The sequence below is a fragment of the Lissotriton vulgaris genome, chromosome 11 (assembly GCF_964263255.1).
Source record: "Lissotriton vulgaris chromosome 11, aLisVul1.2, whole genome shotgun sequence".
Taxonomy (NCBI): domain Eukaryota; kingdom Metazoa; phylum Chordata; class Amphibia; order Caudata; family Salamandridae; genus Lissotriton; species Lissotriton vulgaris.
This window is the reverse complement of record NC_141699.1, coordinates 12806788-12831853: the sequence shown is the minus strand read 5'-3', so window position 1 is coordinate 12831853 and position 25066 is coordinate 12806788. Positions and strand designations below refer to the sequence as shown.

Genomic DNA, 25066 nt, shown 5'->3' with positions numbered 1-25066 from the left:
CAAAGATCAGGGCTTGATCCATCACCGTTATTTAGCTTACTGCACCATCCCAGCTCAGAACCTTGCTATATGCAAATCAGTCTGTCCCTGGCCCAGTGCATCATGGGAACAGGGCAGACTAAACTACAAAGCCAATTCTTCACCAGAAAGGAGACAAGCTACCGGGGACCGGTTTCTGGCATTTCAGCCGTCGTCGGCCTGGCTTGCTCAAATCCTGATGGTGCAGTGAGCAAGGGACTCATGTCTGAGTATACCCTGCCACACCTATAGTGGCCAAAAACGATTCAGAAAAAGGGTTGGTGATGAACAGAGTGTCTGAATTAAGCAGACGACTCTTACCCAGTCCAAAGATCAGGGCTTGATCCATCACCGTTATTTAGCTCACTGCACCATCCCAGCTCAGAAACTGGCTATATGCAAATCAGTCTGTCCCTGGCCCAGTGCATCATGGGAACAGGGCAGACTAAACTACAAAGCCAATTCTTCACCAGAAAGGAGACAAGCTACCGGGGACCGGTTTCTGGCATTTCAGCCGTCGTCGGCCCGGCTTGCTTGAATCCTGATGGTAGAGTGAGCAAGGGACTCATGTCTGAGTATACCCTGCCACACCTATAGTGGCCAAAAACGATTCAGAAAAGGGGGTGGTGATGAACAGAGTGTCTGAATTAAGAAGACCATTCTTTCCCAGTCCAAAGATCAGGGCTTGATCCATCACCGTTATTTAGCTCACTGCACCATCCCAGCTCAGAACCTGGCTACATGCAAATCAGTCTGTCCCTGGCCCGGTGCATCATGGGAACAGGGCAGACTAAACTACAAAGCCAATTCTTCACCAGAAAGGAGACAAGCTACCGGGGACCGGTTTCTGGCATTTCAGCCGTCGTCGGCTGGGCTTGCTTGAATCCTGATGGTGCAGTGAGCAAGGGACTCATGTCTGAGTATACCCTGCCACACCTATAGTGGCCAAAAACGATTCAGAAAAGAGGTTGGTGATGAACAGAGTGTCTGAATTAAGCAGACCACTCTTACCCAGTCCAAAGATCAGGGCTTGATCCATCACCGTTATTTAGCTCACTGCACCATCCCAGCTCAGAAACTGGCTATATGCAAATCAGTCTGTCCCTGGCCCAGTGCATCATGGGAACAGGGCAGACTAAACTACAAAGCCAATTCTTCACCAGAAAGGAGACAAGCTACCGGGGATTGGTTTCTGGCATTTCAGCCGTCGTCTGCCCGGCTTGCTTGAATCCTGATGGTAGAGTGAGCAAGGGACTCATGTCTGACTATACCCTGCCACACCTATAGTGGCCAAAACGATTCAGAAAAGGGGGTGGTGATGAACAGAGTGTCTGAATAAAGAAGACCACTCTTTCCCAGTCCAAAGATCAGGGCTTGATCCATCACCGTTATTTAGCTCACTGCACCATCCCAGCTCAGAACCTGGCTATATGCAAATCAGTCTGTCCCTGGCCCAGTGCATCATGGGAACAGGGCAGACTAAACTACAAAGCCAATTCTTCACCAGAAAGGAGACAAGCTACCGGGGACCGGTTTCTGGCATTTCAGCCATCGTTGGCCCGGCTTGCTTGAATCCTGATGGTGCAGTGAGCAAGGGACTCATGTCTGAGTATACCCTGCCACACCTATAGTGGCCAAAAACGATTCAGAAAAGGGGGTGGTGATGAACAGAGTGTCTGAATTAAGCAGACCACTCTTACCCAGTCCAAAGATCAAGGCTTGAACCATCCCCGTTATTTAGCTCACTGCACCATCCCAGCTCAGAACCTGGCTATATGCAAATCAGTCTGTCCCTGGCCGGGTGCATCATGGGAACAGGGCAGACTAAACTGCAAAGCCAATTCTTCACCAGAAAGGAGACAAGCTACCGGGGACCGGTTTCTGGCATTTCAGCCGTCGTCGGCCCGGCTTGCTTGAATCCTGATGGTGCAGTGAGCAAGGGACTCATGTCTGAGTATACCCTGCCACACCTATAGTGGCCAAAAACGATTCAGAAAAGGGGGTGGTGATGAACAGAGTGTCTGAATTAAGCAGACCACTCTTACCCAGTCCAAAGATCAAGGCTTGATCCATCACCGCTATTTAGCTCACTGCACCATGCCAGCTTAGAACCTGGCTACATGCAAATCAGTCTGTCCCTGGCCCGGTGCATCATGGGAACAGGGCAGACTAAACTACAAAGCCAATTCTTCACCAGAAAGGAGACAAGCTACCGGGGACCGGTTTCTGGCATTTAAGCCGTCGTCGGCCCGGCTTGCTTGAATCCTGATGGTGCAGTGAGCAAGGGACGCATGTCTGAGTATACCCTGCCACACCTATAGTGGCCAAAAACGATTCAGAAAAGGGGGTGGTGATGAACAGAGTGTCTGAATTAAGCAGACCACTCTTACCCAGTCCAAAGATCAGGGCTTGATCCATCACCGTTATTTAGCTCACTGCACCATCCCAGCCCAGAACCTGGCTATATGCAAATCAGTCTGTCCCTTGCCCAGTGCATCATGGGAACAGGGCAGACTAAACTACAAAGCCAATTCTTCACCAGAAAGGAGACAAGCTACCGGGGACCGGTTTCTGGCATTTCAGCCGTCGTCGGCCCGGCTTGCTTGAATCCTGATGGTACAGTGAGCAAGGGACTCATGTCTGAGTATACCCTGCCACACCTATAGTGGCCAAAAACGATTCAGAAAAGGGGTTGGTGATGAACAGAGTGTCTGAATTAAGCAGACCACTCTTACCCAGTCCAAAGATCAGGGCTTGATCCATCACCGTTATTTAGCTCACTGCACCATCCCAGCTCAGAAACTGGCTATATGCAAATCAGTCTGTCCCTGGCCCAGTGCATCATGGGAACAGGGCAGACTAAACTACAAAGCCAATTCTTCACCAGAAAGGAGACAAGCTACCGGGGACCGGTTTCTGGCATTTCAGCCATCGTCGGCCCGGCTTGCTTGAATCCTGATGGTAGAGTGAGCAAGGGACTCATGTCTGACTATACCCTGCCACACCTATAGTGGCCAAAAACGATTCAGAAAAGGGGGTGGTGATGAACAGAGTGTCTGAATTAAGAAGACCATTCTTTCCCAGTCCAAAGATCAGGGCTTGATCCATCACCGTTATTTAGCTCACTGCACCATCCCAGCTCAGAACCTGGCTATATGCAAATCAGTCTGTCCCTGGCCCGGTGCATCATGGGAACAGGGCAGACTAAACTACAAAGCCAATTCTTCACCAGAAAGTAGACAAGCTACCGGGGGACCGGTTTCTGGCATTTCAGCCGCCGTCGGCCCGGCTTGCTTGAATCCTGATGGTGCAGTGAGCAAGGGACGCATGTCTGAGTATACCCTGCCACACCTATAGTGGCCAAAAACGATTCAGAAAAGAGGTTGGTGATGAACAGAGTGTCTGAATTAAGCAGACCACTCTTACCCAGTCCAAAGATCAGGGCTTGATCCATCACCGTTATTTAGCTCACTGCACCATCCCAGCTCAGAACCTGGCTATATGCAAATCAGTCTGTCCCTTGCCCAGTGCATCATGGGAACAGGGCAGACTAAACTACAAAGCCAATTCTTCACCAGAAAGGAGACAAGCTACCGGGGACCGGTTTCTGGCATTTCAGCCGTCGTCGGCCCGGCTTGCTTGAATCCTGATGGTACAGTGAGCAAGGGACTCATGTCTGAGTATACCCTGCCACACCTATAGTGGCCAAAAACGATTCAGAAAAGGGGTTGGTGATGAACAGAGTGTCTGAATTAAGCAGACCACTCTTACCCAGTCCAAAGATCAGGGCTTGATCCATCACCGTTATTTAGCTCACTGCACCATCCCAGCTCAGAAACTGGCTATATGCAAATCAGTCTGTCCCTGGCCCAGTGCATCATGGGAACAGGGCAGACTAAACTACAAAGCCAATTCTTCACCAGAAAGGAGACAAGCTACCGGGGACCGGTTTCTGGCATTTCAGCCGTCGTCGGCCCGGCTTGCTTGAATCCTGATGGTAGAGTGAGCAAGGGACTCATGTCTGACTATACCCTGCCACACCTATAGTGGCCAAAAACGATTCAGAAAAGGGGGTGGTGATGAACAGAGTGTCTGAATTAAGAAGACCATTCTTTCCCAGTCCAAAGATCAGGGCTTGATCCATCACCGTTATTTAGCTCACTGCACCATCCCAGCTCAGAACCTGGCTATATGCAAATCAGTCTGTCCCTGGCCCGGTGCATCATGGGAACAGGGCAGACTAAACTACAAAGCCAATTCTTCACCAGAAAGTAGACAAGCTACCGGGGGACCGGTTTCTGGCATTTCAGCCGCCGTCGGCCCGGCTTGCTTGAATCCTGATGGTGCAGTGAGCAAGGGACGCATGTCTGAGTATACCCTGCCACACCTATAGTGGCCAAAAACGATTCAGAAAAGGGGGTGGTGATGAACAGAGTGTATGAATTAAGCAGACCACTCTTACCCAGTCCAAAGATCAGGGCTTGATCCATCACCGTTATTTAGCTCACTGCACCATCCCAGCTCAGAACCTGGCGATATGCAAATCAGTCTGTCCCTGGCCCAGTGCATCATGGGAACAGGGCAGACTAAACTACAAAGCCAATTCTTCACCAGAAAGGAGACAAGCTACCGGGGACCGGTTTCTGGCATTTCAGCCGTCGTCGGCCTGGCTTGCTTGAATCCTGATGGTGCAAAGGTGGCAGGCCGTATCATCCTAAATAGAATACAAACCTGGGGGGAGGAAAAACACATTTTCTCTAATTTACAGTATGGCTTTAGCTCAGGAAAAGGGACAACGGAACAATGCCTAAATTTGGCCCTTCCCATTGCTAAATACACTCAGGCTAAAAGCGGGAACCTTTTTATTTCATTTATAGATTTAAGTTCCGCCTTTGACTGTGTAGATCACGAATTCCTATGGCTGACAGTCAGCGACATGGGGATTGACATCCATATTTTATTAAATATTAAGGAACTTTATAGAGAGGCAGGTGCAAGGGTTAGGTATGGCCCCAAGGGGGAATGCTCAGATAAATTCCCCATAGAAAGGGGTGTTAGGCAGGGGTGCATTTGGCACCCCTGTTATTCACCCTATATATTATTTCAATCGGACAATATCTCAGGAACTTTCAACACGACTATCCCATTATTAAAGGAACCCCCATCCCATTACTATTATACGCCGATGATGCAGCATTAATGTCACGGACCAGACTCGGGCTACAAAACTACAAAGAACTGTAGACAAATGTAATACCTATATGAAGCTTCACGGCCTGAGAATAAATATTTCTAAAACCTTTACAATGGTCTGTGGGAAGGCTAGAAAAAGGGCACCCTGCCCAATTTTCCTGAACAACAAGAGAATTGAAAACACAGATACTTTCTTTTATTTAGGGGTACATTTTCATAGAGGGAGCTCTTGGCAAACAGCGGTAATGCTAGGAAACTGGCATTTTGGCGCTCTATTGGTGCCTTGAGAAATTTTTTCACTAAACGGGGGGGGGAAGCCAGCTAAAGACTTAATTTATATTTATATAGCCAAGTGCGTTTCAACTGTTACCTACCATGCTGGCATTTGGGGCATCGAACACGCACTGGGGATACGAAGTTGTGAAAAGCAGTTCCTAGCCTATTTATTGGGGGTATCTAAAACTACATCCTCGTACATGTTGCACATAGAAGCGGGCCTTTCCCATATAACAGACTCCATAAAGATTTCCCCGATTCTTCTTTGGCACAAGGTCTGGGTTACCCCAGAAACCTCTTTAAATAGGGATTTAATAACTGACTGCCTATCGCTTGAAAGGGTGTCCAAAATCAAATGGCTATGCTATGTAAGAAACATGTTTAAGGAGTTAGGCTATCCAGAATATTTTGCAAAACCAAGTACGATGGAGAAGGTATCAAGAAGTCTAATTAAAAAGATGGCTCTGCACCACCTTGTTACTTCTAGGTGAAATGTAGAAAAAGAAAAACAAACCATCATTAGATATCAGCAAATCACCTACCATGAAGGGCTACAAAAATATCTAATACTTGTGAACAGCCCTTATGCCCGCTCGCTGCTTACTCATGTTAGGCTAGGCATTTTCTTTCGACTTGTCACATTCCCCCAACGTAACACCTGGTCCATGTCAAATCTTGTATGTCCCTGCGATGATACTTCGTATCAATCTGACATTCACTGTGTCCTATTTTTTAAATTTTATCAGGCACCACGCAGGGCGTATATATTACCCATCTTAAGGACATGGGGGATTCCAACTTGTAAGTTAGCTTTTTTCAAATTGCAACGGCTGGAAGAAGATAATGGTATATATGCACTGAATTGCTTCCTAAAACTTGTAGTAAAGTTCCGTAATTCAATGAATTGATCAAAAAAATGTAATGCATTTATTACTGGGTAATATTAATCACCTTGATTTGGATATGTTTATTACATGTACGACTTTTCGTATTAATTGTTTTTAACCTGTGTGCTTTTATGATTTGTATTACTAAATCGAATAAAGCAAGATTGATTCTGATTCTGATTACTAGGAAGGGACAAAAACCAACAGAGTCCCCCTCGGCATCGGAATTGAGTTCCGCTGTGGAGAGCGGGTCGGAATCCGATAATGCCGGCATGAGACCAGAGTCCAGAAATGTTGAACTGACATTGGGGGAAGAGTTGGAAATTTTAAAGTGCAGCCGAAGGGATACATTGAGACCACGCAACAACGCCCCTGCCCAAACAGGAACACCCGTAGAAGAAGGGAGCGCAGGAAGGGAAGGAGAAAATGCCGGGAAGCGTGGGCGGGGCAAGGGGAAACGCAGATAGGGACAGAAAAAAGTGGACGTGGACAATTCAAAAATGAATACCCAGGTGGCTAATACCATCATAAATCTGGCGGGCATTGATCTTACCACTGCTGAGAAACAGCGCCTGTCACTCGGACTGTCATATTGTCCGGAATCGAACTTTAATTACACGAGAATGAGGGAGGACATTTATAGGTTCATACGAAAGCTCAAACTTAAAAAGTTCCATCATCAACGAGGCAAACATGGCGATACCAATTAGGAAGCTATCCCATTACAGGAACCGGGTATGTCAGGGTTGTTGAACTTGGACTATGAATTACTACGGGGCTTGCACAGTTTGGAACGGAGCAAAATGGTGGAACCTAATGTTGGCAGCTATAACAATGTGGAAAGCATGGTAAACACTCAGCAGTCTCAATTGGATGGTACTAATGTCAAACCACATACCCCTTTTAAATTAAAGGCTAAATTTGTTTCGATTATGGCCAGGGATTTTATTGACGTTCAACGAACAAACAGTGGCACAGATAAAGAAACTCAATACAGCCATCAATAGCGCTAAAATGAAATATACTAATCATGACAGGAAATATCATCAACTTATCAACAAACTCAAAAGCAATCATCAAGTCATAATACACAATTCCGACAAGGGCGGGAATATAATGTTATGGCCCCTCAAAGGATACTTAGAAGAAACGCACAATCAACCTAACAATGTCGAATGTTACAGAAAAATCTCCCCTACGAAATTTAAAGACAACCAGGAGCTTTTGTTTTCCCAGCTGCTAGCTTGGAAAAGCAAGGGTCTGTTAAGTTGGGAGGAGTTTAAATACCTCAAGAAAGAGCACCCAACAAACCCGGTGATTTACTTTATACCGAGTCCCGAGTTTGCGAGGACCCATAAAAATTACAGTAAACCACCGGGAAGGCCAATCATAGCTGCCTGTGATGGACTATTGGAGAATTTATCAAAATACATAGACTTTTTCCAGCAAGACTTTGTCAAGGGTCTTAAATCATTTGTGCAGGACACTAGCGACTTTTTAAGAAAGATTTGTAATATCGAGTGCAAGTCTTCGTATTTGTTGATAGCGCTTGATGTTTCTTCCTTATATACATGTTTTAGAACTAAGGATGGTATGAGGGCAGAGGAATATTTTCTGATGAACAGATCAATCATTTACGCACAACACACCAACATGCTGCTTAAAATGTTACTGTTCTGTCTGGAAAATAATCTATTTTTGTTTGATGGCAAGATGTACCAGCAGATACAGGGTGTTGCTATGGGGGCCAGCTTCTTCCCGAGTTATGCCTGCCTGTTTATGGGGTGGTGGGAGAAGTTGGTCCTCATGCAACAATACGAGCAGACATACCAAGTAAAGTCGTAAAATGGTTGCGATACATTGGTGATTTGTTTATAGTGTGGGATGGCGACACAGAGAGATTTGTTTATAGTGTGGGATGGCGACACTGCTTTTATAGATTCATTGAATGTCGATGCAGTCAATTTGCATTTTACTAGTGACATCAGTAAAGACATGGTCTCATTTCTTGATGTTAAAATACAGGTGAATAATAATAAATTGTCAACAACCCTCTTCAGGAACTGCAGGAAACACACTCCTTCATGCCTCTAGCGCTCATCCACCCCACTTAATTAAAAGTAGCCCTTATGGCTAGATGATTCGCATCAGGATATCTGCAGTGAAGAAGACAGCTGTAATCAGAAGCAGATGGAAAGTCGTAATTCGTTCCTGACGAAAGGGTATAGGTCTGAGGTCATTGATGCAGCAATTGCTAAATCTAAAACCTTGACACAAATTGATTTGCTGCAAAACAGAGATAGAAACTTCAACAGAGTAGCCACTGAAGAACCCACTAGATTGATTTTTATCTTTCTCACGTCAGGAAAAACAGATTGTGGCCATTGTTAGAAACAATTGGGCGATTGTGAGAGAAGATCCTGTGATTGGTAAATTGTTACCTAACTATCCGGCTGTTACATTCAGGAAAACCAACAGCATGGGCAGCTCACTTACCAGAAGCAATCTAGAAGTGAAAAGCAAAAGTATGTGGCTATCAGCACGGAAGGGATTCTTCAAGTGTGCGGTATGCAAGGCTTGCCAATATGTCGTCAATACAACTAACGGCATTTAACACCAGACCTTGTAGTATAGAGCAACATCTTACATGCAAATTGGAATATGCCGTGTATGTATTGACTTGCAGTTGCAATCTGAAATACATTGGTAGCACTAAGCTACAGGCACACAAGAGAATCCTTCAACACATAAGTGCCATTGTTAATAGTGATGATAGCTATCCTGTAGCGAGACATTTTAAGACTAACCATAACAATGATCCCAAACACCTAAAATATTACGTCATAGATGCTGCAGGCCCCCAGAGAAGAGCTGGGGATAGGGAATCTAAACTTAGAAGACTGGAGACATCATACATTCTAGAGTTTGATTCCAAGCCCCCCAGGGGTCTTAACAATAGTGAAGATCTGTATAAAGTTTTATGATAATATTGAATGTCACATTATTAGCACGATACGGCAAATTGAATCCTGTAAATATTTTCTTAAGACCTCCTTGAGTAGCATTATAGATCATATTTGAGCAACATCAATCAATTTTTATGGGCAAATTTCAGTACAATTTTTTTTACATATTTATGATATTTATGGTCAGATTTTAAGACATCGTTTTTTAGAAAGTGTATTTTATGCTTCTACTTATGATGGCCTGTGGGCTTGACTATTTAATCATTGATACATATAGTATATTTATTGCCCCATGCACTTTTGTACTTTACAAAATTGAGTGTCCGTTGGTTTATGCTTTCCAAGAGGATACATGAATTGATTCCAGAGATCGGATGCATAAATATGTCAACATTAAGGGGATCCTTAAAATGAATTGCTTTGTGGCTTATGCAATGTTGGAACTTGAAATTAACAAATAGTTTTTTATATGGTATATGGGAATAATTGTTTATGTTTTGCACATAGAGATATTCGTTATTTGCACCAGGTTAGGTAGACACTTTGATAAAAAATGGTTGATGTATAGTACATGGGGAGTTTTTTGACTATGGTTACATGCATTGAAACGGTATCAATTTATATTTTATATGTATTTTATATCCTCTGTAACCACCATGCAAATATTTTGGCTATTTAATTAAATTTATGTTTTTATTGGGTGCTAAATGGATGTCAAAAAAAATCTAGTACCTTTTCCATGTCTATGAAATGGCCAATTGCACTTGCACTTTATATGGCGGTGTAAACAGTCAGAGAGTTGTCATGTGATCAAGGGCGGGATCGCCCGCAACGCGTAATGGCAGAGCTGGCTAAAGAACAATAAAAAAATCTGCACATACCTGGGTCCACACTAGTCTTTTCTGGGAGAATACAGACGTCGTGCATGAGTTGAAGATATATATATATATATATATATATATATATATATATATATATATATATATATATATATATATATATATATATATATATATATATATATATGCACTGAAAAAACCATAGGTTATAGACCATATATAGTTAGGAATTCGCATTTACAAAACCTTATTTTACTCACACAAAACCATTGAAATTCCATATATAGTTAGTTGCACTAACTATATATCGCGCACCCGCAATCCACTGCTGATGATGTCACATATTACATCATTCATGACATGGTCAGTGACATCACTGATGACATCACTGATGACATCTCAAATGACATCACTGATGACATCTCAAATGACATCACTGATGACATCACTGATGACATCTCATTTGACATTACTGATCACATCACTGATGATATCATTCATGTGATAATACGATGAACCTCTTCAGACTCTAATATAACCTTAGATACAATCAGTGTAAACAGACACTCACAGACTGTCACTCATCCATGGAGTTACTCACACACCTAGTCAGTCATGCAAAGAATCAATCACACCTCCATTTCCTCAACTATACAGTTATACAAACTTTACTTATTCAAACATATACTAACACATATTTACTCACTTATACAATCCCTGATACAAGTTCACAATGATCCATACAGCCACTCACACATTCACTGGCTCTTATGCAGTTATTTATATATGTCAACTCTCACATGTACTGTGTTTTACATATGTACTTACTTTGACATGTAGCACTGAGATATCCATTCACTCACCAATACACTCATGCACACAGTCAACCGCCCATACAGCTGTTTCCACATGCACTTTTGAAACCATACATCTAGTGAATCAACTGCTCACACATCTATGCACAGAGTCATACACCTCCCAGCCACCCACACACACACTCAGTCTCCCATACAAATACTTGGGCAACCAATCAATAACCCATATAGTTACTCATATAGCTACTTATCAACACATGCAACAGTTTACAGAACAACAGACATAATGATGCACAAATTAAGACAGTTTAGTCACTAACCCATGCACTCAGTGAGACACATTTAATCACTCACTCATACAGTCAGTCATGCACCTACTAAATCCTTCATCCAGACACTTATACATCCACTCATTCTTCAATATGTAAGACATATTTTAACTTTACAGAAACATACAGTCACTGGATGTTGTCATCAGTGATGTCATCAGTGATGTCATTTGAGATGTCATCAGTGATGTCATCAGTGATGTCACTGACCATGTCATGAATGATGTAATATGTGACATCATCAGCAGTGGATTGCGGGTGCGCGATATATAGTTAGTGCAACTAACTATATATGGAATTTCAATGGTTTTGTGTGAGTAAAATAAGGTTTTGTAAATGCGAATTCCTAACTATATATGGTCTATAACCTATGTTTTTTTCAGTGAATTTTCAAGGTTTTGTAAATGCTAATTCCTAACTATATATGGTCTATAACCTATGTTTTTTTCAGTGAATTTTCAAGGTTTTGTAAATGCTAATTCCTAACTATATATGGTCTATAACCTATGGTTTTTTCAGTGAATATATATATATACATACATATATAAACATATATCATCTGTATATCTATATAAATACAAACATAAATGCATGCAAACTATACTTATATGCATACAGATGCATGTTATTTACATGAAAGTTGAAAAAACACTAATAAAAGCAAAGCTAAAAAGCCACCTCATTACAAACAGAATGGCTTTAACTTAAACGAGGGCGAGATCTATTGCATTTTCAATGCTTGTTTACTTTGGTTCCATCAAGAAGGCATTCAGATGTGTCACACATTTGCCATAAATTCTGAATGTTAGCACTCTGGTTGCACATTAGATCACTGTAGTAAAGCTACTGCTCACCAGGGACGTCTGCTGCTGGTATTCAAAGTGCATGTTTCAGTCTGCATGTCAGAATTTTTTTAATGAAATTGAAGAGGGTTTGAGAAGTCACTCAAAATGTGCCCTAAGTTTTCTTTCTGCAGCACTAATCATAATTCATATGGCAAAATATACCCCCTCATTTTGTTCCTTTTTAAATTAAATGTTTTAAGAGTTACCACTTTATTCCAATCAAGATGGCTTCAGGTGTGCCATACCTTTGTAATAAGTAGGACTGTTAGCGCTCTAGTTGTTCTTTAGAACACTCTGGGACATTCTGTCATTGGGCTATACTTGGGCTATATCTGGGTGATATTTGGGCTACATTTGGGCTCTTTTGTCTCTGGTGGCCATTTTGGGAGACTGCATGTCAGAATTTTTTAATGCAATAGAAGAGGATTTGAAAAGTCACTCAAAATGTGCCCTAATTTTTCTTTCTGCAGCACTAATAATACCTTCTATTGCTTAATATACCCCCTCATTTTGTTCCTTTTTAAATTAAATGTTTTAAGAGTTACCACTTTATTCCCATCACAATGGCTCCAGGTGTGCTATACCTTTGTAATAAGTAGGACTGTTGGCGCTCTAGTTGTTCTTTAGAACACTCTGGGACATTCTGTCATTGGGTTATACTTGGGCTACATCTGGGTGATATTTGGGCTACATTTGGGCTCTTTTGTCTCTGGTGGCCATTTTGGGAGACTGCATGTCAGAATGTTTTAATGAAATAGAAAAGGATTTGAGAAGTCACTCAAAATGTGCCCTAATTTTTCATTCTGCAGCACTAATCATACTTTCTATGGCAAAATATACCCCCTCATGTTGTTTCTTTTTAAATTAAATGTTTTAAGAGTTACCACTTTATTCCAATCAAGATGGCTTCAGGTGTGCCATACCTTTGTAATAAGTAGGACTGTTAGCGCTCTAGTTGTTCTTTAGAACACTCTGGGACATTCTGTCATTGGGCTATACTTGGGCTACATCTGGGTATATTTGGGCTACATTTGGGCTCTTTTGTCTCTGGTGGCCATTTTGGGAGACTGCATGTCAGAATGTTTTAATGAAATAGAAAAGGATTTGAGAAGTCACTCAAAATGTGCCCTAATTTTTCATTCTGCAGCACTAATCATACTTTCTATGGCAAAATATACCCCCTCATGTTGTTTCTTTTTAAATTAAATGTTTTAAGAGTTACCACTTTATTCCAATCAAGATGGCTTCAGGTGTGCCATACCTTTGTAATAAGTAGGACTGTTAGCGCTCTAGTTGTTCTTTAGAACACTCTAGGAGGCTGCAGTAGAACACAAAGGAATCAACTGACAGTCTCTGTCCTTGTTGGATGTACATGTTTTACTGAGAATGTCAGACTTCATTTTCACATGACTGAGAAAGATAATGTGAATTTACAGAAAATATGCTTTCAGTTTAGCTTATAGATCCCCTTCCAAACCACTGTGGGAAAATCATGAGATATTAGTTTTCTTTCAAACAATATTCATGATATCACAGCAGAAGGTTTTTTCACATGGTAAAATCACCTTAGAATCCACCACAATTCCTAAAACGAGTATGGTACCATCAACAAATGATTTATAATGTAACTAGAGTCCTAAAACCCTCTATTAACTACAATGCTTTTTAATGAGGTGCTATCATGTATATTGGTCCCAAGATGGCTGCCAACACTTCTTGGATGAAATGCTGACAGCCAATCAGATCAGATGTGTGGTTAGGCTCCGCCCAGATATATATCTTTTTTTGAACCTAAATTACTCAAAATCCACTGGAGCACATATATTGAGACCTATCAAAGGCACATCGGGCTAACAGTCCCTACAATTTTGCCAAGTTTCGTGCAAATCCATTCAGCCGTTCGAGCTAAAAGTGAGGCCAACCGCCCTATGGAAATTAACATGGGAAAAACGCGTTTTGGGACCCCCCTTTTTTCTCGGCCCCCCCTTGATGAAACCTCCCCAAATTGTCAGGGGCTGCTCAGAAACAAAATGTTCCATTTTCCTGAAAATTTCAGCCAATTCCGTCCACAAACGCCAAAGTTATTAGACATAGAATTTTCAAAAATCCCATAGAGAAAAAATCCTAACTATAAATACCTACTGGCGACCGCCAGTAGGTAATATATATATATATATATATATCAGAGATGGTACTTGAATCCCCCAGATTAGAGTAAACAGACTTTGGAAGACTGTGCCTGGACAGGCATGTTTCAGTAAGAAGCTGCTGCTCCCACAAAGATGCCACAGGTGTACTAGAAAAGTGCCTAATTAAAAACATAATAAAAGCCATGCACCCCAATGCAATCTTAACCCATTATCCCTTAAACCTGTATATTGTGAATTGTGCTGGCTGTGTGGGAGTGAAACTGGTTCATCGCGCCAGTGTCTTTTCTATACTAGTCACATGGTTCTACTGTACTCGCTTGTTGCACATGATGTTGGATGTTTATAAGTATTTAAATAAGTACAAATTGTCATTTAACTTATACTATTGTTACTTCCCTAAAATACATACCCATCTGATGCAACAACTTCCTTTAGGCCTTAATCCATCATGTAATGCTCCAAAGCCTCTAAAATATAAAGGAGTGTTGTAAAATGTTATCAGGAAAAAGGTGCATCGCATTTTATACCATTTTCACCAGTACCACGCATAGCTCATACATTCCTTTTAAAAAGTGGGAAATGACAGCTTCACTTTATGCATATTTCTATTATTCAATAATAGGAAAAATAAATATTTAAGTAGTAAAAAGTATTCAATGAATACATTTCAGTTTACAAATGACTGGGGATATTTTTCCTATCAAATCTACAATCTAAACACAGGACCCTGCTTATTTATATAAGTAATTGTGTACAATTTAATATCTATACACAGTGGTCTGACAAATGCTTTCCCCATATGTTCCCCACACAAAAACACATGCAAGAAAGTATAAGCAACATTTCGAAAGAAAGATATGCTTTGCATTTAGTTTTTTACAGCACATCATTTCAGATTTTGTATATTTTAAGAATCCACAATTTCCCCATGAGGTATTTTTTTTAAATTGTAGCCTGGAGAGCACTTAAGTACTTAAAAGGTTTAGCAGGCAAGATATTCAATACATTTTCGGATGAGAACATACTTTATAAACAATTCTAAAACATTAGTTCTGAAGGCCAAGTGGTACTTAACCTTTTGAAGAAAACGAGGTAATGGAAGTGTTTCCATCTTCAGCGGGTCTTGGCAGGAAGCTTTCAGGACACAACTTTCACGAAGCAGCGTTTCTTTGTAGAGATGGTGCAGCAGGAAGGATTCCGACAACAAAGCACTGTCGCTGCAAGTTTACTGTGCAGTGATGCTAATGAGAATGTCCACCAGGCGTCAGCAATGGCCTGGGGGTGGGGGTTAGGGGGGTTAAAGGGCAGGCCCCTGCGGATGGTGTTGACTGCTGTGTCTTTGCCTTTTCTCTGTGTGGGTGCCTTCAGACTTCCTGTGCGCAGTGCTTAGTTTGTAAAATAAGTGCCAGGACCCAGATCAGGTGCCACTGCAGCTTGCTCCTCCCATCGCCCCTGCCAGCGCGGCCAATGACAATACCAACCCAACTTCTAAACATCACACTAACACACACGTGTGAAAATTCAGACAATTCCAGGCCCCCAAAGCTGTAAGAATGGTTTGGGTGGCAGGTATTACTCATTTTTAATTCATGCTGAATTAATAAACTATATTTGTTGCGCTCATCTCTAAATTAGACAATCAGCGCCACCATGTGGCAGACCGTCATAACTACCGGTGTTGACAATTAAGTGCCGGTGCTGAGCACCGCAAACTACCGGCTCAAATTAAACTCTGGGGCCAAGCACAATTGCTGAAGCTGAGTGGACGCCCACACGTGCGCCTTGAAGGGCGCACAGGTTACCACTACCGTTCAGAAGTCAATAAAATATGAATGTTTTGTGACTGAAATCCAAACATTACTACACATCTCAAGGAATTACTATTTGGAAGGGACACCCTAAACATGCCACTTCCGAACAGCAATTCCTAATGGTTTCCCAAATCCATAAAGCGATTTGGTAACATCTAACAGAATCGCTAAATGAGTTTAGTGCATTCGAAAAACATATTTTCTTGTCGCAAACCCTGCGCCTTACAGAATCACGGGGTTTGTAACCAGAGAATGTGCTTGTACATCTGGCCTTAGGAGTTGAATATACCACGAGGTGATCTGACCAGAAGTCAGAACCTGGGAGGAGCAAACCATTGCAGTATTCTTGGTACAAATTAATAAACCAGGATTATCTTCTCCGTTCTGGATCAAACCCACTTGTTTTTGTTCAAAGTGCAGAAGTTTTAGGTGAGAGATGAGGGTGGTGGGCTGGTCTTGAAATTCAGCCCAGATATAAAAGTCTCCCAAACAGTTGATAAAGGCATGATAAAGGGCCATTTTAGACTCTGTATCAAATCACCTAAAAGTTCAACTTCACGTGGTCAATGGAAAAGCTGAAAATGCTTGAAACAATGGAATAGCACGGTGAGCAAAAAAACGATGGGTTTAGGCCCAGAACTCTGTACTGGGGTGAATGTAAGACATTGTTCTGCATTCTGTCCATCAACTGTTGTTTTTGCATTCGTCACCCCGAGTGGGACTGGTTTGCCCAGATGTGAGTCCCATGCTCTCCACACCACTGGAGTCAAGCTATCCTGGCTGAAGACGGCTGAAAGCCCGAAGCCAGTCCTTGGATGCTTGTTTCCAGTCCAGGAAAGACATGGCTTGGCAGTTCGGGATGGACTGTTCCCATGGGGCACAGGGTCAAGACTGATTTGCATCTAGCTGGGTTCCAACTGGAATGGCATGGTGAGCAACAAAACGATGGATTAAGGCCCAGATCTCTGTACTGGGGTGAATGTAAGACATTGTTCTGCATTCTGTCCATCAATTGTTCTTTTTGCAGGAAACAAGCCGCATCCCCCCGGCAAAGGCTGAAAGTTCCAGGAGAGGAATCTGATCTGGATTAAGAAGCAGGTGCTTATTTTCTACTATACTTTGGTCTCAATTTGTGTGTTGAGATATGAGCAAGGAATGTCTCAAAGCATAAGGAAGGCCCCTGAAGGATCGCAGCTCCTGGTAAACCTCAGCTCAGCGTAGGATCTTTGTAAATCTGTGAGGTAGCCAGCCCAGGTGAGAGATGTTAGTGGCTCCTGAGAATATTATGTGGCGGGTGTCCACAATTTTGTGTTCCACTGCTGAAATATCCCCAGAGAATGTACCCTCTGTTTTTAGAGAGAAAAGTATCCATGCAGATACTCAAGTTTGAGAATTGAAGATCCAGAGAGCAGCTACGCTGAGGGCTAGATAGGGGGCGCACTAGGGGGGCACCAGGAAGATTCCACAATGCAACGCCATCTTAGAGTGGTACCTTTTTCAAGTCGGCCATCAAATAAACTTGGCTTGTGACTACTTATCTTGGCTTCTACAATATAATCTAGAAAAGGCTCCAGAAAATAGTCACACCAACTGTAGACTGCAAAGGCTACAGAACCAGATGGATAGATAGGGCCCGATTCACAGAACTAACTTAAGATAAAATCCTAAACTTACTACCATTTTGGTATTCACAGAAGGCACTTGGTCATTTCGGTATTCACAGAAGTTAGGACTCCTAACTTTGGGACTCCTAAATGCCTTCTGTGAGTACCGAAGTCTTAAAGTTAGGATTTTTCTCAGTTTAGGAGTAGTAAAGTTAGGAGTCCTAACTTTATTACTACTACAATTAAAAAAATCCTAACTTTAAAACTTCAGTATTCACAGAAGGCATTTAGGAGTCCTAAAGTTAAGACTCCTAACTTCTGTGAATACCGAAATGAGTAAGTGCCTTCTGTGAATACCAAAATGAGTAAGTGCCTTCTGTGAATACCAAAATGGTAGTAAGTTTAGGATTTTGTCTTAAGTTAGTTCTGTGAATCGGGCCCACAGTGTCTCAACCTTTGGAAATGTGAGCCTGTGAAACTGTCCTTGGGGGATCTTCAGAAAGAAGCAGACCCCATCTCTGTCCCAAATAACTGCTGATTATGGTCTTGTCTTTATCAAGCAGTAAAGCCCTCTGCTGCTGTCTTACTAGATCCATGCTACACAAACACCAACATATTCAAACAAATATGTGGAGTTTGAAAGAAATTTAAAAAATTTAAACTAGGCCCTGATGGGGCAAAGGCACTGGTAAAATGCAAATTCTGGTGCCTTCTGCCAGGACATGTATGCAGCGAGCTCTTACATGTTCTACCCGCGACAGGAAGGCACAACCTTGGGTGTTAGGGCATGAAAACCTGGAATTTAAAGTCCATCCTGAGAGCAGAAGCAAACCACCTCTAATGCAGGCAACTCCTGAAGATGGACGCGCTCCTGTTGGACGAAGGCTCAAGAACGGCGAAGATGGGGTAGCGACTGAGCAATATTGGATAGGGGTGCATGCCCTAGTGTCACATGAATCCTGTCTCCCATTAACTCTGATGTACAATATAGTGCTCTGAAGTAGCCAGAAGGAGACCTGTGGCGCTCTACAAATCTCCAAAATAAACAAATAACTAAGATCTGGAAAGTGAAGAGCCAGTAACTGGGTGCTGCAGTCTTTTGTGGCAAGCAGGTCTCCCAGACAAACTACAACCTGGGCCTTTATTGGTAGCCCCGTCCCTCCCATCAGATGTTTCTCCTGGGAGTAGATGTCAATAGTGAAGCAGGTTCAGTGGCACTGAGTCCCAAGGAGCTCACGGCACCCTGTTTATTGGTTTATTTTACTGCCCAAACAGTGGTGAGGGCATTTTTATTGCTTGTCCCAGAGCTTAAGGTTCTCTTGCCACAGCACCGGTGGTGATATAGACACCTTTATATAAAGAAAGAGGGGACCCACTTATATTTTTTAGAAAAGCCTCTCTGTGTGGTCTAGAGGGGACATTCCTATTTGTTTCAAAGGACCCTCACCCACTAGGGTTATTATGGCATTCTTCATCAGTGGATAAGGTTATTCTTACCTAGGAGCCTGTGAGGTGTTATAGACTCACAAATTGTTCAGCTGATGTAAATGTACAGGAATTTATATAGCGCAAATCACCAACCGGTCTCTAAGCGCTTGCTTAGGGAACCCGTCCTGGTATCCCCCTGTGAGATAACCCCAGCAGGGTATCCACAAGGTGAAAGCCAGGCATATGCTGCAAGGGGCCATTGTGGAAAGGGGCCATTGTGGAGATTAAGCAAGCTATTGCCCAGAGTCGCAGAGTGTGAACCCGTGAATCGAGTAGGCACCGGAGCGAGAATTGTCGAGTCCATGGACATATTAAGACTCAAGACCCCGCCGAGCCGGGAATTGAACCCTGGTCCCGGGCTGACCTCTGCTTCCAGGTCTGCCTCCTCTAACCAGTGAGCCACACTTCTCCACGAAGCTGATCAAAGAAGTCACCGGAGGAGGTGCCCATTTGTAAAGTAAAACGTTCAGAAGCAGAGGGGATCTAAAGGTTTCCTCCGGTGCTGCTAGATGCCAGGGATGTTGAACACCAAGGCTGCCCATTCTAGATTCCACCTCAAGCCTTGAACTGTTACCTGTCCACTTCAGGGTCACACAGGTCACCCAAGTAACCCAGGATGCTCCTAGTGCTGACCGGACAAAGATCTCAAGGAGAGCAAGGCTGGAAGTGCTCCGAGACGTCCTTTTCAGTGCGTCACCCTTCCTGGGAGCTGATAAATGGTATGGACTTTGGGGCTGATTTATCATAGTATTGTGCTGCCCTTGCGTCACACCCGGGTAACGCACGGGCACCGCAACACTAAAGACAGATTTCCTATGCAACGCACGGGCACCGCAACACTAAAGACAGATTTACTATGCAACGCAAGGGCACCTTGCGCGGCCCAGTGGCGCTTGGTAAATCTGGAGTCAAGCAAGCGAGCGCAAGTTGCCATTCGTTACTCTGCCCCAGGGAGGCGTTCCATTCGTGGAGTGTGGCTGTTCCCACACATCCATCCATGTCGCAATCCCAGATTTACCATGAGCGGCGGACCAAAATGCTGCGCTTCCCCAATTGAGGCTTATCGGGGAGGAATATGTTTATTTCTCCTTGTTTTTGACTCTACGTGTGTTGCAGAAGAGCACACGGAAAAAGGAGGAAAAAGCCTCAGAAGATTGTTTTTGTGCAGTAAGGTGTCTCTTCCTGCACAAAAGCAATGCCCCCTACAATGCCAGGTACTCTTGCACCAAAGTGCAAGGTGTCTGAATTGTCACAAGGCAGCACATTGTGCAACAGCACAAGGAGAGGACAGGAATGTGCCATATAATGTTAAACGCAGTGCATAGCTGCCCTCTCCCTGTCACGCAGCGCACATAGCAAGGTGTCTTGCAGCGTGAACGTTTAATCAATCCGGGCCGTTGTTTTTATAGTGTAAAATCTAACGTCTTTGAAAAGACCAATGCAAAACCAGTCATGCAGCCTTTTTTCTGAATCCTGCAGAGTCGGCAACGCCCACCTTGTAGATGCATAGCAGAGGTCGCTTCTAAGCACCAAAATTGAAGATGTGCAGAATTGTCCGATAATAGTCTGATAAATCACTTCTGAGCTGCAGGTGCGTCTCCTCCCCTTGCCACCACCCAGAGCCAGATCTTGCTCCGTAGACTTCTAGCCAAGCATTGATAGTAAAGATGTGCTCTGCCATTTGCCTGGTATTTGCCTGTTTGCAGGTTCTTATGATGGACAACCATATACATATTTGCATTCATATTGACCCAATGACCCTACCAACCCACACACTGGACTTCTAATGGCTAACAGACAGGTACAAAATGTACTCTGATGATATGGGCAGAGTAAAGATGGCGGACGGCTGGGCCTGCCACGTAGATCTCTTCATCCGGAGAAAGATGGACTTCAGTCACTTACAAATAACACAATATCTCCCACATGGACCTTGTACCGCGTCTGGTCCAAAGCATCCTCTGTAGGAGCCTGTGTTTAACCTCATGGTCACAGGTTCAAATCCCAGCGATAAAATGAGTGCCGTTGAGTAACATTAAGCATTTGGTATTCAGCGCCAAAAGGTCCCTCTGAGAGAATGTGCGCTTTACTAATGCATGTAATGTTGTGTTCACCGGGCCCTTCTCTATCTTTCGACCCGCACCCACCCCACTTTGGTTACAGCTGCTGCCCTTGACCACCAGTTGAATCCAGCTTTCCCTCATGTTGGGTGAACTCAAGACCTGGCTGTTTGAGTGAGAGGAGCACCACAAAGCAGCTTACTCCAGCGCCTTGAGGCACTCACGGGTGATTTGCTGTGCTTTATAAATCCTTGATTGATTGAATGTACCCAGAAAAGCAGTGAGCATCCTCTGCGCCAGTGCTTTAAATGGGCCGGTACTGAGTACACGCACTTTTATTTTTATTTATTTAGTGTTTTATAGAGCGCGAACCAGACCCGTGGGGGTATCAGAGCGCTTTACAGTAGTATCAGGTGGGATACATAACAAAGGGGAAGCAGAGATAAGGGAACAAATAGAAACAGTATATGGTAAAACAAAACAATCCTAATATTCGACTACTATAATTTCTCCCCTTGAGTTTGGGGTCTTCTCCTCGGACAGGAGAGTACCGGTACTCATAACGGCCCGGTGTTGACACAGTTGGTGCTGCGCTCATGACCTCCATCCTTGGCAGCACCTCCTGCACAGGTGCAAGCGCCTTTCAAACCGAGCTGAAGCTTGGGCTGAGCTGGTACAAAAGTGCCAGGACAGCGGCTCGATTCCTGTAGAGCTCTGGGAGCTGCGTGTGCCTCTCTGGATGTTAGGGTATTACCTTTATCTTTTAGAGCCGCTCAAAAAGTGACCAAAAAACCCAATGGGCGCAGGTATGGGATGCATTGTTCAGGGCAGTACAGGTTTTTAGCATGCCCATTCTTTTAAATGCCCGCAAATCTTTGCCCATCAACAATTTAAATGAAAGGAGTTTGCCTGAGAGAAAACCTCTGCCCTCTCCACCAATTTCACTGATTAACCTAACAGAAAAACAAAATTAAAAGCAAAATATATTTGTTTTAACGTTTTACACGTGTCAGCTTCTTGCTTCAGATGTAAAACCAGACCTGAACCAATCGCGATAGGCTGCTTGATTATAGGTGTGACACTTTCCTACAGTTCTGGATTTTAGCCGCCAAAGCGTTGCATTTTGGGATTTGTAGTTTCTTTTTCTATTTCTCATTAAGAGTTTTAAAAATCCCTGCATGCAAAGTGTGTATTGCAAAAATCAGTATCACATTGAACATATCACATAACATGGTCTCACGACCAAGCCCCATCTCACATATTTTGTGGGAGTCCACACACATCACGCATAAAACAAATATCAACTAAAAACATTGTTTTGGTTCTTTTATGTTACATTTGGAATTCTTTCAGGGCATTGCTTCTGGTGTAGCCTCTATGCATTCATCTAGGCTGTCAGTTATTCTTTCTACCTCTGGCATCTGTTTATATAAGGGATAAAATCCATGTTGGCATGCATACTCCACACTAGAGGCCCTGCAGATGCAGGAGGTGAAAATATTATGCAGGAATCTAGACTTAAATCAATGCATTCATGATTTTATTTATGCCAGCACTAGTATTGATGTCTTAGCGAGCCCTTTATTGATAAACATTTGTTATAGAACTATAAACTTAGGTGATTTGCAGCAGCCAAAACTCCTAAGTATTACTGCTCCAATGAGACACACCTTTGTCAGTCTCTGAAAATGTTTCGATATGCAAATATGTACACCGCACAAAATGCGACCCCCGACTTTGTGCTGTACCTGTTACCATTTTTGAGAGCCTCCACTGTCGGGCACTGCATGTGTTAGAGAATTTGCGAGAGGCGAGCCAGGAAGTAAAAGCAATCACCCACATGCATCGAACAGAATTGCATTCGCAAACGGTGCGAATCGCGAAATTCAGCCGTTTAAGAATGCAATTTCCTTTTTTGAGATGCATCATGTTGAAGTAATTTTTTCGCAAATTTAGAAATCGCTATTGGATTTGCGATTCCTTACAAATTCGCAAATTTTAGGAATCGCTATATTTGATCAAAAACAGTGCATGCATCAAAAATCGCAAATTGCGATTCTCTAAGAAATCGCATTTGAGATTTCTTACATTTAGAAGTACTGAGAGCAGGTGGTAATTTTTTTTTTTTTTGTAAAACATGTGAAACCAATTTGGAGGGTATTTAAGGGGTTCCACAGTTGAACAAGAACTCTTTGAGGATGGCAGCAGTCATTGTCCTGGCACGTAGGTGGAGGTTGAGAGCAGCAGGAAGGAGGAGAAGGATGCTTAATAAAAGAATATTCAGATTGCGCATCTTTTAGTTTGGTCAGACACAGGCTGAAATATATGATAAGTATAGGCTTAATGCTGACTCCATTTTAGATCTCATTGCTGAATTAGACCCTATTTTGCATAGACAAACACGTAGGACCCTAGCCATACCGACCCATGTGCAGGTGTTATGTTCTCTACACCTTCTAGCCTCGGTGTCCTTCCAGGGAGTCATAGCTGTTGCTGGGGGGGTTTCACAGAGTGCACTATCTAGATTTTTTAATGATTTTCTAAATGCAATGCTGCAAAGGATACAGCATCACATTTGTTTTCCAAAAACACAGCAGGAATTGCTGGAAACAAAGTTAGACTTCTATAACATAGCTAATTTTCCACATGTCATAGGCTGTGTAGATGGCACACCTGTTCCCATTTGTCCCCCATCTGTGAATGAGTACATTTTTCGCAACAGAAAAAGTTATCATTCTTTAAACATCCAAGTAATTTGAAATTCAAAATCAATCATCACAGATTTAGTTGCAAGTTACCCTGGGAGTGCCCATGACTTCTACATTTTCAAACATAGTGCCACCCATGCTCGACTGCTGTCAGGAGAATTTGGAGATGGATATTGGCTTGGTAAATACTGTCATTTTTGCACAAATTTCATTTTGTACCATGCAGTGGCATGATATGTTAACTGCATGTCTACCATTTTCCCACCCCATAGGTGATAGTGCATATGCTGTGAGGTCATATATACTCACACCATATCTAACTCCAGCAACCCGCAAAGAACAGCACTACAACCATGCCCATATATCCACCCGCAATGTGAAAGAGAGAACCTTTGGTGTCATGAAGTCTAGGTTTCACATACTGCATAAAACTGGTGGAGCATTGCAATATCGTCCTGAGGTGTGCTGTAAAAAAGTCGCAACATGTGCCATGCTGCACAACATAGCCACTAGGAGGGGCTTAGAACTGGATTTTGAGGATATACTACCAAACATTGACAACCAGCCACAACAACCCCATGCAAGACTTCATAGACCAGATGCAGCAGAAGGAAGGAGAAGAAGGGCAGAAATTACTGAACATTACTTTTAAAAGAGGTAAGAAGCATGTAAATTTTGAGCAAATGTTACTTAAATTTATTTTGAAAGATAAAATGAAGTAATGAGAAACACAGGACACATTAATGCATGTCAAGTTTAAATGATAGAAATATTTTGCTTTGACTTTCTCCAGTCTCTGAGCAGTATTTTCATTTTGTCAATCCTTCAGAAGGCAGTCAATTTATTTCCAAAAACTTTATTTTCTTCCTCGCACACCTAAAGCTTTGCTTTTTACATTGCTCACACCCATAGATGTGTTTGTTTTTTGTTCAAGATGTCTTGAGCTGCGGCGTTCAATTACTTGAGCAGGTTTTGAATTAAAACTGGGTTTAGCACTCTCATCACTATTGCCCCTTTGTAGTGACTGAAGCACACTTATGTCTGGTTGCATGACATCCTCAGTACTTTTGAGGGACA

The 25066-nt window shown here is 42.8% G+C and overlaps 1 protein-coding gene across 1 annotated transcript in view; it reads left to right on the top strand.

Annotated features, from left to right (window-relative positions):
• Positions 1–25066, top strand: part of SFSWAP (splicing factor SWAP) — a 125461-nt gene that overhangs the window by 99989 nt on the left and 406 nt on the right. The window lies entirely within an intron of this gene.